This window comes from Condylura cristata, unplaced genomic scaffold (genome assembly GCF_000260355.1).
Source record: "Condylura cristata isolate star-nosed mole 26May11 unplaced genomic scaffold, ConCri1.0 scaffold00009, whole genome shotgun sequence".
Classification (NCBI taxonomy): domain Eukaryota; kingdom Metazoa; phylum Chordata; class Mammalia; order Eulipotyphla; family Talpidae; genus Condylura; species Condylura cristata.
Genome location: NW_004567110.1, coordinates 34393818 through 34410668, shown reverse-complemented (window position 1 = coordinate 34410668; position 16851 = coordinate 34393818).

The window sequence follows — 16851 nt, the reverse complement described above, 5'->3', positions numbered from 1 at the left end:
CGAGAGGCTTCACCAGAGACAGAGTGGGGAGCAGAACAGGCAGATCGACGAAGTACACTGCTGAGGGAAGCAGCGGGCGGGTCAGGAGAGGTCTGGCCCGCCATGTGGTCTCCTCCGGGGCAGGCCGCAGGGGGGAATCGAACTCATGCGGAAGTGGCTTCAGATTCTCAGTGCTGTGCTTCAACCCGCTGCGCCACCAGGGAGGGCCTAAATTACTAAATTTTAAGCATATTTTATGATAATGTTTTTCTGCATAACAGTTAAGCTCAGATGATGAAAATTTGCTCTTCTATATAAGATTCACATACATATTCCCAGAAAAAAACAGTTACCAATATTAAATTATCGTATCCTTTTCTTTTTTCTTTTCAGGAACTTTTCCTTTATTATGAAAGGGGGCAAAATTTGCCACACCCAAATATGCCATTTTGAGATAAGGATTATTTTGGGCTGACTACTAAAATAAAACAAAACAGTATTATCCTCATTTTCCAAATTCACCTTCCTCAATTTGCTTTCCTGAACCCTACCCCTACATTAGCTGAAGATGAAGATGGTCTTTTAAGTTGTGACTTGGTGCATTTCAAATAATTAATTCAGTTCTTCTATGTCTCTTCCAGTGAAATATGTATTCAAATTGTCACATATTTGTGTTTCTGTGTATATATATGTATATATATATGCGCAAAGTTATATATACAAATATATGATAAGCATAACATATGTGTTACTTGAGAGAGTAATATATATTTATTTTAAAATATATATGCATATATTTGTTAAGTATGTTCTTAAACTTCTATTTTTCTCCATCTTTTATTACAGAAGGATTTGTAAAAATGAAGAGACAGAAATACTATTTAAATGAGACTGGGAAAGAGAAGAGTTCTAGTACTTGAGGTCTCAGCAAAATACAAAACTAAATATTCAAAAGAAGTCTCCTTTTTTGCCCAGCAATACTTCAGTGAGTGAATGTGCACACAAACAAATGAAAAATTCGCCACAGCTCAAGCTCCCACTTTTCTTCCCTGAATATTTAAATTGTATAGCCCTTTAAACTCAGGCTTTTATTCTGAGTCTTTCCATTTGTCTGTTCTTCCAAATGTCTGTTTTTGTTTGTTTGTTTCCAAATGAATTCATTTTGCTGACAAAGTTACTTTGAGATCAACAAGTTTCAGCTAATAATGTAAAAAGGGCAAAAAGAAAATTATTTTCTTCCCCTATGGTCAGATGGTCAGATTGAAATCAAATACTAAGATTAGTTGTGTATGTGTTACATTTTTCTTTTCATCAATGAAAAATATAATGTGTATGTGTGTGTGTATATATATATATATATATATATATATATATATATATATATATATATACGTGTGTGTGTGTGCTTTTACTCTGAATGCTGATAAACATTGACTCTTAATGACTATTGGCAAGACTACTTAAATAGATATTTTTTTCTGATACCACAACATAGTAACTCTGGAATAGGAGGGCCATAGTTTTGCTCTTAAATGTAAGTGCTTTAGAGCAAAATTTAGAAAAAAATAGTTAACAAAAAAAAATAGGAAACATGCAAAACTATTGCTAACAATATTGTTTTTGTTCTTGACCCATATTGTAAGTTTCATATGGCTAATATTTGTGTTTCACCTATTTAATCTACGGCAGTTTGGTAATAATTCTAAAGACTATTTTCTAATTTGGCACATACATTTGTACAGACAAACCTTAAATAATCAGTTGAATTTTCTCAAAATTCAAATTTCTGTTTCCTAAGGACTTGGAGGTAGGAATAATTTAAGAGATTAAAAACAATTCACCATGTCTGAATCGTTGGTAGGTAAATAACCCAAGCTTGTGACCTTCACAAGCGTGTGTTAGCTTGGTAAAAAAGGGGAAAGTAAGACAAAAAGGCTCAAGAAGGCTAGAATTGAGTATTTCCCCTTCTCTTGGTAGGATAAAGCCTGGTAACATATTTTGGCTCTGGTAAAATACTTTTAACCTTTCTGGTTGAAAACAGAACACTGTGGGTTTATTTGAAATGGCTAATTTTACTGTGTCACAGCAAAACACAGGGAAGGGAATCTGGTAGGGCTTTTGGTATTAAAACTGATGAGTATGAGGTCATCCCTCTAAGCCTGAAACTTCAGGAGTTTTTAATCTCTTAAATTATTCCTATCTCAGTCTCTAGCAATTATATGATAACCATTTAAGAGAGCACATTAGCGCCAGCTGTGGTTCTGCTCCTTATAAAATCTGGTTGTCTGACTTCCCCATTCTAGTTTTCCAGTAGGCGACCAGCCCTGTGTCCCATTGTATCTGAGAAGAGTTGTCGACTTTTTGTTTGCTCAGCTTTTCTCCTCCTGAGGTAGGTAGAGATAACTTTTAAGTTCCTTATAAGCCATATTACAACCATTTTATTGATTTTTGAAGGTGCACTTGATGTGTTACAGAATAGGAACTGAGATAAATAGGTATTTCATGTGAGATTACATGGGAATTGTCTAGGAGTTGGGCTGTATTTAATAACTAGATTGCTAGATTTTTGAGGGCATAGAGAGCAATGCCCGAAGAAAATTAAATAGTCAGTCATGCTCAGGAGCCCTGGAAACACTTACCAGAGCTGAGAAACCAAGGGAAAAGAAAGGCAGTTTGCACCCCAGTCCACAGGCAGCCCGGAAGAGCAAGAAATACTCTTGAGAGCAAGAACTCCTTGAAGTTGATCAGTTTCTAAATAAGACAATTTCCCTAAATAAGACAATACATATAAAAGCCTAGATGCTATCCTTCTCCAAGGGAAAGCAGAGCTAACTAACATCAAAGCAAATCAGGCCAATTGCTTTCCCCTACCCCAATCTCCAGCCACTCTCTCCTGAAGCCAGGGCTGATAAAACTATACCCGTTATGTTCCTCAAAAAAGGGGGCTGACTTAATGACTGCTATCTGGACCGTTGATAAACCCAACACCCAGGGAGTACCTAGCAGTGCACTCCAGGAAGGGACAGAGTAAGTAGTTCTGTTACAGGGCAAGGAGAGAGGAGGCCACCAATGAACCCCCAAACCTGCCTGCTCTAAATAGGTTCTGCCATCCGCAGCATCAAGACATAAGAGCGTTAGTGGAAAGGGATTTTAATACAAAGGTGTGCAATACAGAAAAGACAATATAGTTTCTAAGTCAAACACCCAAAGTTACCCTTCCCTTCATGGGTAAAAGTCCAACCAAAGGATTGGTCCAGAGCAAAGCCTGAAAGCCCACCACAAGCCTAAAGCACCTTCTGGCCAGGACCCATAGAAAAGTGTCAGAAAGGGCCAGACAAGTCTGCGAGGAAAAGAGCACTATCAGAATTAAGATAAACACTGCTATAGTCAACCTCCCCATGGGTCTCTCACTCACATCTGTTTCAGCCAGTCCAGGGCCAAGAAACAAGCACGGTTTCTTCACAGTTCTCTCTGCTCCATGTGGCTCCCTCTGGCTCTTCATCTTGCTTCCTTCTCTCTCAGACTCCTCTCCAGATTTTTCTCTTCTCTGTTCAACTCCACCCTCCTTCCACGTGGGGCAAGGAACCTGGAAGTTTCCCTTTTCCTGGGGACCACCCTGTTACAGTTCCTATACCCCATTTACCACTAGAGCCCCCATTTTCTCTTGAAGTTGTTCCCAAGACTGCCAGTCCTGACCTCTCTGCAGGTATAATTTCATTCTGTCTCTCTCTATGCTTTTTTTTTTTTTCTTTTCTGCTTTTGCTGAAGATATGTCTGTGAGCTCTTCTCACAGCACATTCAAGGATGAAGATAGCCAAAATCCAGGAACCCCTAGACTCAATAATATTATCTTCATAATATGATAAATAGCTTTCCAAGGCCTTCTATCTGCATTGCAATCTTTGATTTTTCTTACATCTGAGCCTTGCAACTCTTTAAGCAGTAATCATCATGGTTTTGTTAAACCATAGTGATGAGGGAGAGAGAAACTGTTATATAATTCTGACTAAATCTTAGTTGTGCATGAGTTTGTTACCTGATTTCTGACCTAAGTTTCCCTGTCATTATTGAGACAGTCTAGGGAAAATAAACTGAGGTAGGAGAATGAGTTTTCCCAGTACTGTTTGAACAGGTGGACTGAATCATGTACTAGCAAGTCTGTCCAAACACCACAGCCTACTACACTGACAGTGAGGATCCATAACAGGTAGAAAACATTAGATCTTGATGGAGTGTCTCACAAGTCCCTGAAGGGAGAAAGCTGTGAGCCCTCATGCCCTGTTGGAATGTAACCCATCTGCTACTCATCTATGCTTGCTGTTGTAGCCCAACTTGGAGCAAGCTCTGAGGTTTCCCTCCTCCCTTATATCTCCTGGGGAATGCAGGTTACATTCCCTTTTTCCAAACTGGTACCCTTAAGCATGAATCAGTTTAGTAAAGCTTGTCTGGTTCCCTATACCTCTCTAGTGAATACTTTCCCTTCAGGGCAAAGGACCCACCCTTTTGGGTTGGGGGTGGGCCCTATAGTAATGTGAGATAGCTTCTCCAGGGAAATCCAATGGGGCTTTTTCCCTTCCCCAGACCTGATGAGGCAATGCAGCAACCTTTATCTAGGCACATTGGCCTTTGTTGTGGAAAATGCTCAGAGTTTTTCAAGTTAAGAAAATTGAGGGTTTATTTTCTTCACTGTGAGAAGTTGGTAGGTTTCCCAAGGATAAGCTTGTGACCCCAGGAATTTCTCTCATGCTATTTCACAATCAACCTCCCACACTTCTAAGTGCTGACATTCAAGTGCCCCTACATTTTTTTTTTTTTTAAGATGTTTTTATGAATACAAGAGCTGGTTGTAGGCCAGAGATTGGGGGGAGGGGGAGATGTAAGGATTTACCAGAGACAGTGGGGAGGAGAACCTGGGGATTACTGAAATATACTGCTAAGGGGAGCAGGGACAAGACAAGTCTGCTGCACCATGTAGGTTACTCCCCTGGTCTGAGACTGAGCTTGTGCTGTAGTGACTTTGGGTAGCTTCATGGTACTGTGCCTTAACCCTTGCACCACCAGGGAGGCCCCTGCCCCAACATGTTTTTAGCTCCATTATTATTTCTCCAGGTGAACTGATCTTAGTATTTTCAAAGAACCAACTTTTAGGTTTTTAGACCTTTTGTGTAGTTTTTATTTCTATTTAATTTATTTCTGTCATATTCTATCTCAGAAAAAAAAAAATCTGATAGCTATAACCTCATTTTCATTGATCTCAAGATATTTTCCATTTCTACTTTAATTTCTAATTTAACCCAAAGTTAAGCTGCCTATTGTTTAGCCTTTGTGTAGTTGTGGTTTTCCAGTTTAATAGTTGACTTCTAATTTTATGTCATTTATGAACAGGAAGAGGACTCAATAACTACAGTGATTATTGTTTTATTAATAATTGATTTGTGTTCCTATATGTGGTCTATGCTTCAAAATGTTCCCTGTGTGCTTGAAACTATTATATATGTAATGATTTTGGTGTGGAATGTTCTGTTGTCTATTTTTTTAACATACAGTATAGACATTCCTTTTTGATTGTCTTGCTTTGCCCATTGATTTAGGTAGAGTATTAAAATGATGCTGCCATTATCTCCTATTAATACTTGTGTATATAGGTGCCCCATGTACATATGAATCTGTCACTGTTTTTTAAGCCCTTATTCAGAATGTAATGTCTAACCATATTTGTTTAACTTACTTTAGTCAGAAATAAATTTATCTGATATGTAGAGTTATCCTGACTTTTTGTGATTGCTACTTGTTTGTAAGATTGTCCTCTGGACTTTATTTCTGATCTATGCTTGTTTTGTTAAGATAGGTTTTTGTTGTTGTTGTTTTTGTAAACAGCAGAGGGTTGGCATTTGTTTTGATTTTACTCACATAATTGGTGAATCCAAGCCTTTTACTTTTTTTTTTTTTAAAGATTTATTTATTCATACAGAACTGGGGTACAGGCCAGAGATGCGGAGGGTGAGAGGATTCACCAGAGACAGAGTGGGGAACAGAACAGGCAGATCGACGAAGTACACTGCTGAGGGGAGCAGCGGGCAGGTCAGGAGAGGTCTGCCACGCCATGTGGTCACCTCCGGGGCAGGCGCGAATCGAACTCATGCAGAAGTGGCTTTAGCTTCTCAGTGCAGTGCTTTAACCCGCTGCGCCACCAGGGAGGGCCCCCAAGCCTTTTACTTTTAATGTAATTATGGGAACAAGCATTTATTGCCTTTTTGGTTTGTCTTATTTGATATCTTTTATGTTTAGCTTGTATTTCCATCGCTTCTGTTTTCTCTTGTCTGAAGGTTCTACTGTAGTTACCAAATATTGTACTCTTTTGTGACTTATGGGACAATATGATACCATACTTGTTATTGCATGGAACATTTTAACTCTCCTCCTTTACCAAATATACAGTTTAGTTGTTACCTCTAGATTTTGTTGTTGTTGTTACTGCTTAATATTATCCCCATTAGTAATTCTTTCATACCTAAATTCTTACATTCTTTTAGTTTTAAATTTTTCATTGAGGCTACTTATTCTCTGACGTGAATGATGATCTGTCTGGATAAAGGTAAAATATCTTTGAGTATTGACTACACCCTGTAATTACCTCCTTGCCTGCAAGGTTTCCACTGACAATCTGTGGGCATTCTAGTAAGTGTTGCCTTACAGGTTTTTCCTCTTTCTCTCATTGTTTATAACATTCTGTTCTTGTTATTGGCTTTCAACAATTTAATTATAATGTACATTGGATTGGTATTTTGTTTGGAATGCTTTGGAGTTCTTGGATCTGGACATCTGGTTCATTTCCCAGAATGATGTTGCCCTCAGCAATTATTTCTTTAAATAACTTTCTATGCCTTTTTCTTTTTCTGGAACCACTGTGATAAGGATTTTATTTCTTTTAGTAATCCAAAGAGCTCTTAATCTGTTTTTACCTTTTCTTTTGTTGATCTATTTATATGTTTGCTACCACTATGCACTCATGGTCACTGATTCTCCATTACTGGTTTTATTAACTGTTGAGACCCTCTATTGTCTCTTTAAATTTTGTGACAATAATTTTATACATATTAGTTCTGGCTGAATCTTTTTCATTTTCTTCATCTTTATTATATTCAGTTTTGATCACCCATTGTTTTTCTTAATTTAGCAATATTATTGTAACTGTTAGATTAAACAACATACTCTGCAGTTCTAGATTTGAGACTTTTATCAGGGTTTTTTTTTTAAGATTTATTTATTTGTACATACAGAACTGGGGTACAGGCCAGAGGCTCAGGGGCGGTGAGAGGCTTCACCAGAGACAGAGTGGGGAGCAGAACAGGCAGATTTACGAAGTAGACTGCCGAGGAGGGTCAGGAGAGATCTGCCAGGCCATGTAGTCACCTCCGGGGCAGGCAGGAATCGAACTCATGCGGAAGTGGCTTTAGCTTCTCAGTGCAGTGCTCTAACCCACTGCGCCACCATGGAGGATCCTTTTATCAATATCAGTTTTGGTTTTTTTTTTTTAACTTATAATTTTTTGAGTGAATGGGAATTTTTGAAACAATATTTTGTATAGGAACAACCTTCCCCCCTCCCCAACACCACTCCTACAAGAAGATGGATATAACCCCAGAATCTTTAGGGTTAAAAATAGGAAGGAACTGGAACAGTAGGGAGTCAAAGAGTTGATTCTTTAAAGAACAAATGTTTGTTTTCTATACTCTGGTTAGGTAGCCCAAGTGTTTTGTGTAGTTTTGCTCACAGGCCCCCTTTCCCACTGTCTGCCCCCCCTCCCCACCCAATGCCTCTATGAGCAGGAAGAACACTTGATAGCTACAGTAATCATTGTTTTATTAGTAATTGATTTGTATTCCAATATGTGGTCTGTTCTTTGAAACTATTATATATACAATGGTTTTGGTGTGGAATGTTCCGTTGATGTCTATTTTTTAACATACAGAGTAGACATTTATTTTTGATTGTCTTGATTTGCCCATAGATGTAAGTAGAAAATGGTTGACAAGTCTTACTTCAACTTCCAGCTCTAGGCTGTAGTTGAACAAGAGATAGAGTGCTCTGAGGGGACTATAGTCAACACATGGCCACAAGCTAGGCTTGCTATCAAGTCTGCTCACCTACCATGGGATGTTTATAAGATACATGTGATTTAAACTCTGTTTAGGAAAATCATTCAGCTGTCTAGTTCTAGACTGGTGTTTTCATACCAGTCACAGACTGCAAACAATTCTGCTCTGAGAAGATACAGGTGATCCAATTTATTCTCTGAGGACACATAGGTGACCCAACCTGATCCTCCCTGCCTGTTTGACTCTTAGTATTCTAGTTTAGATAGTGGATTCAAGAAGGTATTAGTACTCAGAAACCTAACTTCTGTAATTCTCCAGTGAGGTGCTCTCCTGCACACTGACTTTGTTTACCTCCTTCTCTAGTATTGTGCCCTATTTTGAATTTTAAAAAAATAATGCTATAAACTTGAGCTGCGAGACTTTATTGCAGCCCTGTGAGATTCTGAATAGATCTAGATTAAACTCATAGAAAAGTAGAAATAGAAATGAGATAATACATTTCATTTACAGACACTAAATTTTGTGGAGTTTGTTATTCTACAATAGATACCAAATACAACATCAAACAAAACAAACTAGGAAACCATAAAATTGTTGAAACTATAGTGATAAAAACTTACCTGTTCTCATGTATAATTTTTCTAAGTATAAAATAAGTGAACACAAAATAGCTGTAAGGCACTTCATTTTTATATTAAATATTTACAAGAATAGCAAATAATGTATGTCATGAAAATTTGTGTATTTGATGTATTTGACAAATAATGTATATAAATAATGAATGGTTAAGAAAATTTAATTTCTGAAACTGACCATTTATTTTAATAGGTATCAAATAGTTAAACTTGGAAATTAAACTGATAATTAACTCTTCATACCTATAAGTTACATGTAGACCTGAAAGTTATACCTATAAAATTAACAAATTCTAAAATTTTTGGTTATAGTAGATTGCCACATTTTGGGGGCATGAAACTATACTAGTGGATAGGGATTCTCAAGGATAACATACAAATATATAAAAGGATGTCAAATAGAGAATCCTTGGCAGATATGAAGACTTCAGACTCTAATGGAAAGTGTTCCCATGACCACTCAGATAAAATGTCAAGAATTATGAAAAAAATCCAGATAAGCTTGCCAAGCCAGGAAGAATTATGTAATATAATGACAAATGAAGTGTCAAGTGTTGCAAAGAAACCAATTAATTCAGGGGCCATTAAGTATCAATTGATCTTAACAATTAGACACTTAATCAACCTATACTCCTCACTAATCATATCAAGAAATTTTCATTGGAGTGGGATTTGGGGGTGGGGATGGAGGTAGAAACTACCAAAACTTGGGGATGAAAAAGTGAGGAAAGTATATGGGCTTAAGGTGAAATATGGAGAGCAGGGTTTAAAGACTAGAAATTAAGCTAAGGGGTAATACATCAATTGGTACATTAATTTAAGCCAGTGCATTATAAACTCGAGGAAATTCTGTATACATAATCATCATTCTAATTAAACCAACTAAAGGTCAAATGCAAAAATGGAAGCAATTGTTGTATTAGGAGTTTGTATTTTTCTATATATTTACAACTAATGCATTTGAATTATGATTTTTTTTATTCAGAAGCTTCAATTACTGGCCTGAATGTTTGATAGTAAATGATATTTAATTTACAATTAACTTGCAAAACTCATATTTCTTTATTTCGAATTGAATCTACTTTAAATGGAGGAAAACATTCTTTAGCCTGTTAGAATTGCTCTATAATTTTGAGTTCTAGCTTTTGGCAATAACAAAGAAAATCTTGTTGAAAGCCTATGATTATGGGAGTTTCATTAGGACAAATAATGACTGATGATTTGAGGCTATTAGGCCCTTTTCATTTTGATGATTAGCAGGTATTTAATGCTTTGTGAACATTATCAAATTAATCATTAATTAGTCTATCTTTTCCAAGCCAGGCCATTCTTATATATATAAATTTTTTTTTAAGAACAAACTTACAAAAGCAAGATAAATACTGTCTTAGATCTCATAAGTATGGATACAATTTTTGAGAATAATCAATACTACAGAATAAAATAAGCTGCATACTCTGAAGTAAGTTTCAGAAGTCAAGAACTTGCCCCATGATGCAGTTTGGGACAATTCTGGAATTTGCTTCAGAATTCACCTCAAATACTGTCAGGCAGAGATTATCTTAATAAAAAATATGTACTACATATTAGAATTATTTTTATGAGTAGTTAAAATGGCTAGTTTGCTGTGTAAATAGATTTGACAAAGAACAGGAGAAAGAGTGAGAACACTTTAGAATGACTGACTGAAATCTTTGGTAGATGAAATCCATGTAGCCTGGTAGATAGACCTTTTGTACAGACCATGTTATCATAAATCACTATTTACATAAAAACAAAGTGATAGTAAAAATCTACACTTCACTGTAGTATTAACATCCAAGCCCACAGGTATCAAGATCACTCCTAGCAACAAACAATAGCTGAACATATATTATATATTAATTACTTTGTTTTTTAGTAACTTGGGAGCATAAATTTGTCTTCTTGTGTATTTGATTCTATCCTGAAAAGTATTAAATATATGTTTCATGTAGAATTTTACCTGTCTCTGGCAGGTATTCAAATTTGTTGGTTTATATATTGTTGTAGTCATAACCCTGTAAGTAATTTTCAAAGACAACATAATCACATTAGTATCTGTTCTCTATTCTATTTTCAAAGTTTCTAGTAGCTTCAGTTCCTTTTTGAAAATTTGGAATGTTTCTGAATTTTTTTTTTTTAAAGATTTATTTGTGCATACAAAACTGGGGTACAGGCCAGAGGCTCAGGTGGTGAGAGGATTCACCAGAGAGGGGAGCAGAACAGGCAGATCGAGGAAGTACACTGCTGAGGGGTGGGGGAGCAGCGGGCGGGTCAGGAGAGGTCTGCCACACCATGTGGTCACCTCCGGGGCAGGCGGGGATCAAACTCATGCGGAAGTGGCTTTAGATTCTCAGTGCTGTGCTTTAACCGGCTGCGCCACCAGGGAGGGCCATGTTTCCGAATTTTACCTATGATAAACATCTCTGGAAATATCAAACTACTAAGAACATTTCTTATATAGAATGTGAGACTACCTAATAACTGATCTGGAAAGATATTTTTCCTACTCATGAAAATAGATGCAATTAGCAGTTACCATTGTTCCTATAGAAAGTAAGCCAAGATAATGGGTGTCATTTTCAAGCAGTTGGCTACATAATTGCAATGAGGGAAGGAAACTTACAATGTGATTCTGTGTTGCTTATGAATCATCTTTGCTGATTAGTTGTTATTTTCATCTGTTATTTATAGAGAATATAGGGAATTTTTATTTATAATTTTCCTAAGTCAGTAGTTTTTTTCAAGTTAAGACTGAAAGCTATCAGTTTTATTTCCTAATTGGGGTGGGGGGGGGTTAGGGGGGATGGGGAGTGGAAGAAAAAATAGATTCTCATTTTTTTTAATTTTAATAACTCAAACTGATATTTGATCATCTTTATAGGTGGTTAGCATTGGGTCTTGGCAATCCTCCTTACTTATTTGCTACTGTTACTATTACTAACTTAGTTTACTCTTCACTAGGGGTCCAGAATTTCTGTGAGCCAATTCCCGCTAACCACTTATTTTGTATGGCTCCTGGTTTGACTCATTCATGCATTTGTATTTGTAGTTGTTTGACAGAAATGTGAGGAAAAATAGTTCCCAAAATAGGAAGATAATATGAAATTCAAATTGCAATGCCTGTAAATAGTATTATCAGAACACAGGCACAGTCTTTGTTCCTGTGTTGTGGCTGACTGCTTTTGTGCTACAATGCTGGAGTTTAATAGTTACCACAGGGAAATTTTGGTTCTGGCAAGCACAAAATATTTATTATCAGGTCATTTTTTGAAGTCTGCCAAACACTTCTATAGTAACTATGGATCCTGTTACTGTGTCAATGAAAACTCCTCTTAGGAGAGCCTGACAGGATTGGTGTTTAATATTTATAATAATTATCAGGAAAATGATAGGTAGTGGACACTATAACCTATCTTTCCTAAAGTCACATTCATTTCAATTTGTTGTGACCAGTATTAAAATTTAATATAGTATTGAAGAGAGACAAGCAGTATAATATTTCCTGAAAACTATCTTTGAACTTATCTGATAATTGTCTTTTGGAAAATTGTCCTTTGGAAATTGTCTATTGGAAAATTGGACCTTAACAAATATTTTGTAGGCTAATTATAGGTGCACGTGTAAGGTATCAGTAATGTTTCTCACTGACTTGTAACAATAAGTAGAGAGTTTAAAAGGGATTTTTGTCCACACCCTAATTAACTTTTTTGTATATGTCCATGTTCCAATTTTAAAGTTAAAAGCTTATTTTTATGTTGCTTAAGCCAGTTTGTATTATCTACAGTTTGCTTCTAATATTTTTCTTTAATTGTATGTTTTACTTTTGTTTCCTAGGTTTACTGTTTTTATTAGAAGTGTTTTGCATGTGTGTTATCAGTCTGGAATTATTCCTTGAATTAAATCACACAATACAGTATCATTATGTGACCAGTTGCAATTAATAGAAATTCTGTTATACTAATTTAGTTTCAATATTAAATTTAAAGGGCTGTTCCTTATATTCTGATTATATATACAAGGGTATATAATACCCCTGCTTTCTAATCTCAAATCTCAAAAGTACTAAATCTTACTAAATGTCATCCCCTTGATCTTCAACTATTTTGTAGACAGGTAAGTGTAGAAGTTAATTGAGGTACATATATATACATTCGTTCTTCCGATGAATCTTTGAGTCATTCTTTTTATTTTTTGATCATACTAGTTAAACCTATTCTTTAATGATCAGTTAAAGAGACCAGACTACAATAAACTTGTGAAAGATCTATTTTAATGATTTACAATATTGACCCAGGACTGTAGATAAGACCAAGGTGACTGTTGTTTTGCAAAATTAACTCAGGATTTCTGAAATTATGGCCCAAATGTATCAGAATCCCTTGAAATTGGAATCTCCTAGGGTTAAGGCTCATTTCTAGTAAGAAACACAATTATTTCACATACTAATATAATTGCACCAATATAATGGATATCGCCATTCTAAGGCTCATGTTCTTGCCATGATATCCATGAATATGGCTAAATATTTATGTATTAAATGCCTATTGTGAGTTTGGTACAACATGGGGGGGGGTGATTCTTTATAACAATGAAGATATACTGCTGCTGAAGTATAAACAGTTCTTTGCTGAGCCATGCTATAAATCATCAGTTTCTAAGATAGTCCTGTAGAGCTGGAAATTATGTAGAAATGGCCAGTGAGTGAACTTTGGGAACAGATGCAAAGACACTTAGCTTGTACTCCCAGTCCTTATTCCATCCTCAAAAAAAAAAAGAAAAAAAAAAAGAAAAAGAAATTTGATATATCTCATTTTTTAAATACTCCATGTATGCTTTATACTCCATTTATAAATTCTTCAGAACCAGTCGTGCTAACAAAGGAAACAATTTTGAAAATCAGTGGATAGGAACCAATTTTTAATTTTATATCTACAAATGCTATTTTTTTAAACAGAAAATGAATTCATTGCATTGAATTGATTTTTAGCAAACTATCTAAGCAGAAGTACATCATTACACTGAATATTTCTACGCATGTTTAGCTCAATTACCTGCTATTGCATTTTGATTCAGGACAAGTGCATTGAAATCGCATGGCAATAAAAACTTCCCAGACATGAATATGACTATTAGAAGTATGTTAGTTTTTGGAGGTATTTTTCCAAGTGTTACTAAAGATTACCTATACAGACATGGTTTTAAATTTTAGAGTAATGCTTTTATTTGTGTTTTTCTGTTTTTCCTGCAGGAGAAAACTTATTCTATGTTAAAATATTTCAGAAACCTGAGTTAATCTTACCACACAGAGATAAGTGTTAAATCCTTCATATAACTTGTACACTTTTTTTTACATTTAAAAAAAATTGTTTCTTAATGGTTACATATTTCATAGGAACAATAAGTTTTCTACAACCATATTTTATAGGCAGCTTTTTGTTTATATTTAAGTAAAAAATAGTAAATAAAAATGCCATTTCTCAAGACATACCTTTACATTTAGCATAAGTATCTTTGTTAATCATTTTTTAATTAGAACATAATTTTTACTGGCTGCATTAACTCCCATTGTTTATGTGCCTTGATTTATTTAGGATTTATATTTTATTTGAAAATCAGATTGTTCCCATTGTTTCAGTATTATAAATACTGCTTTGATATACAACTATTTTGTAGGTTTACACATATTTTATATATTTTTCTTAGAGCAGAACTATAGGCTTAAATTATATACAAAAACATGATCTTTAGAATACCTTGTTAATTGTACCACAGAAAGTTTGTAACAAATTTCTCACCCACAATGAATAATGTTGAAGGGAGGGGTGGAATCCCAATGAGTAAGATAATATCATGAACATGGTTAAAATTTTAAGGGTTGGTAATTTGTTATATTTTATAGCAATGTTATTTAGCTAAAATGTAAACTGGCAAAGGTAAACTAAGAGAAATAGCCATAAGTTTTCTTTTGCTGTGCTGTTACTTGCAATAGAACAAAGATTCATTTTTAATTAGATGTCAACATTGTTCCTAATTAAGAAATATAAACGATTGGAAAAGTATTGTGGTATATATATTGTGGTATATATATTGGAGAAAAAAAGACTATTTTAACTTGATACTAAGTAGAGAAGGTACTAAGGAAACTCATTTGTATAGGTTTTTACCTCAGTATGTGGAAAACAACCATAGAAAAATCATCCTCAAATTATAATTCTAAATTGGTTTCTTACTCAAGTCGCTCTCTGTGAGAATTTTTATCAATAGTCACTTCTGTTAACTGTTGGCCTAACATTAAATCAAAAGCATTGTAATTTCAGTTTTTGCCTGGATGTTCATTGTCTTTAATCACAGTAAACGTATGACATTTTAGATAATGTTATATGTTAGCCATCTACTAGATATACCTTTATTATCTACATGTAAATAATTTACAAGTACTTTCAGATTAGTTTTAATATTTTTTAAAGTAGGAAGTATTTCAAACAATGAAAATACCACCCTTTACATTCAATAATTGTGTTGATCCCTTTGTTATTTCATGGGTATGATCTAGAATAAAACTGCCTTGTTGATTTAGAGAGAACTGAGATAGGAATCATAAAGATTATTACCTCAATGTCATCTTAAGTATGTAAATATAATAATGATTTGGAAGCATTTTGTCTTGGCAGAAGTTATATAGAAACCCCATTTTATGAATTCCCTTGTAACTAAGCCTAGAAACCACTAAACATAAAGTTACTGGCAAACTGTAATGGACTTAACTTGTTTCATGTTATTTGAGTGGTCTTTTTTAATTATGCAGATATTAAGTTAGATAAACATCCACTGTTTTTGGATAAGTACACAATAACAAAAGTGTGTGTGTGTGTGTGTGTGTGTGTGTGTTTCACTTGGTATAAGCTTCCTCATTCCTTGATATGACTGAACATATCACACTAAAAATGTGGCTGAAGAGACCAATCTTCTTTTATCTGATAGTTCTATTGAGGAAAATAAGGGAATAACATTAATTCCTTGGCAATTAAATAAAACCCAAATGTCCAAATATGGGCCTAAGAACCTTGAGTGGCTGATAGATATGAGATAGTGTGGCTCTAGTGAACTTTTTTCCCAGGGCAAGTGACTGATAAAGGGTATCTTCTTTGGTGAGAATTGGTTGAATTTATAGAGTAAGAATTGAAAGTGATAAACCAGAGCACCAGTGTGAGACATCTGTCAGACTTCTGAGAATGAGCCTTCAGAAGGAACTCCATGTAGCAATGAGAATCAGTGTCTATATTTGACTTTAGTTTGGGTGTTCTTACATGAGAACTAACCTCCCACAGATTGGGGTTCTTGGATTATTAAGAGTTGAAAACCTCATGGATGAGATAATGACCTTCTGGTTAATCACACATTTGATGCTTGTAACTATTTTGCAAAGTTTATTACATTGATTGAAAAGAAAACATGAAGAATATAATTAGTAGATGATGGATCAATAACAGCAACTGTTAAATAAAGGTTATCAAACGATATTACTTGGAAAATGAGATTGGCATTTAGAGCTGGCATTTAGGATCTGTCAGCAAATCTGACAAGTCTTTTATCAGTGTCCTTGCCACATAAAGTCAATTTCCACATATGTTTCAGTGTTAAATTCATTTCTTTAAAAAAAAAAAAAAGAGGTAGTTGCTTTTTACAAGATTTATGACTTAAGGAGACAGATTTAATGGGGTTACATATGAAAAAGGGTAACCATCCTTAAAACGATTCTTAAGACCAAGCATAAGGAAAAATGTTTGAAGGTCATCAAAAAAGGGCAATTAATTTTTGAAAGAAAAATACAGTTTGCCATGAAATATTTAGAAAATAATGTTCATCCTCATTAAAAATTTGGCATCAGGATCTTCCACCTCCTCATTTTTGTGATTCCTTATGTGTACCACTTTCTTTTTTTCCCCTACTTACAGAACTTAGTTTCTTAATGTTCACATTTTCAATGATCTCTACTTTACTGTACTGCTCTCCTGATTAACATTCTGTTTTCATATCATCAGTGTTAGTTCATTTCAGAAATCGGATAACTTCTTAGGGAAAAATCCTTCCATCTTTTTAATTATCATTTTTTT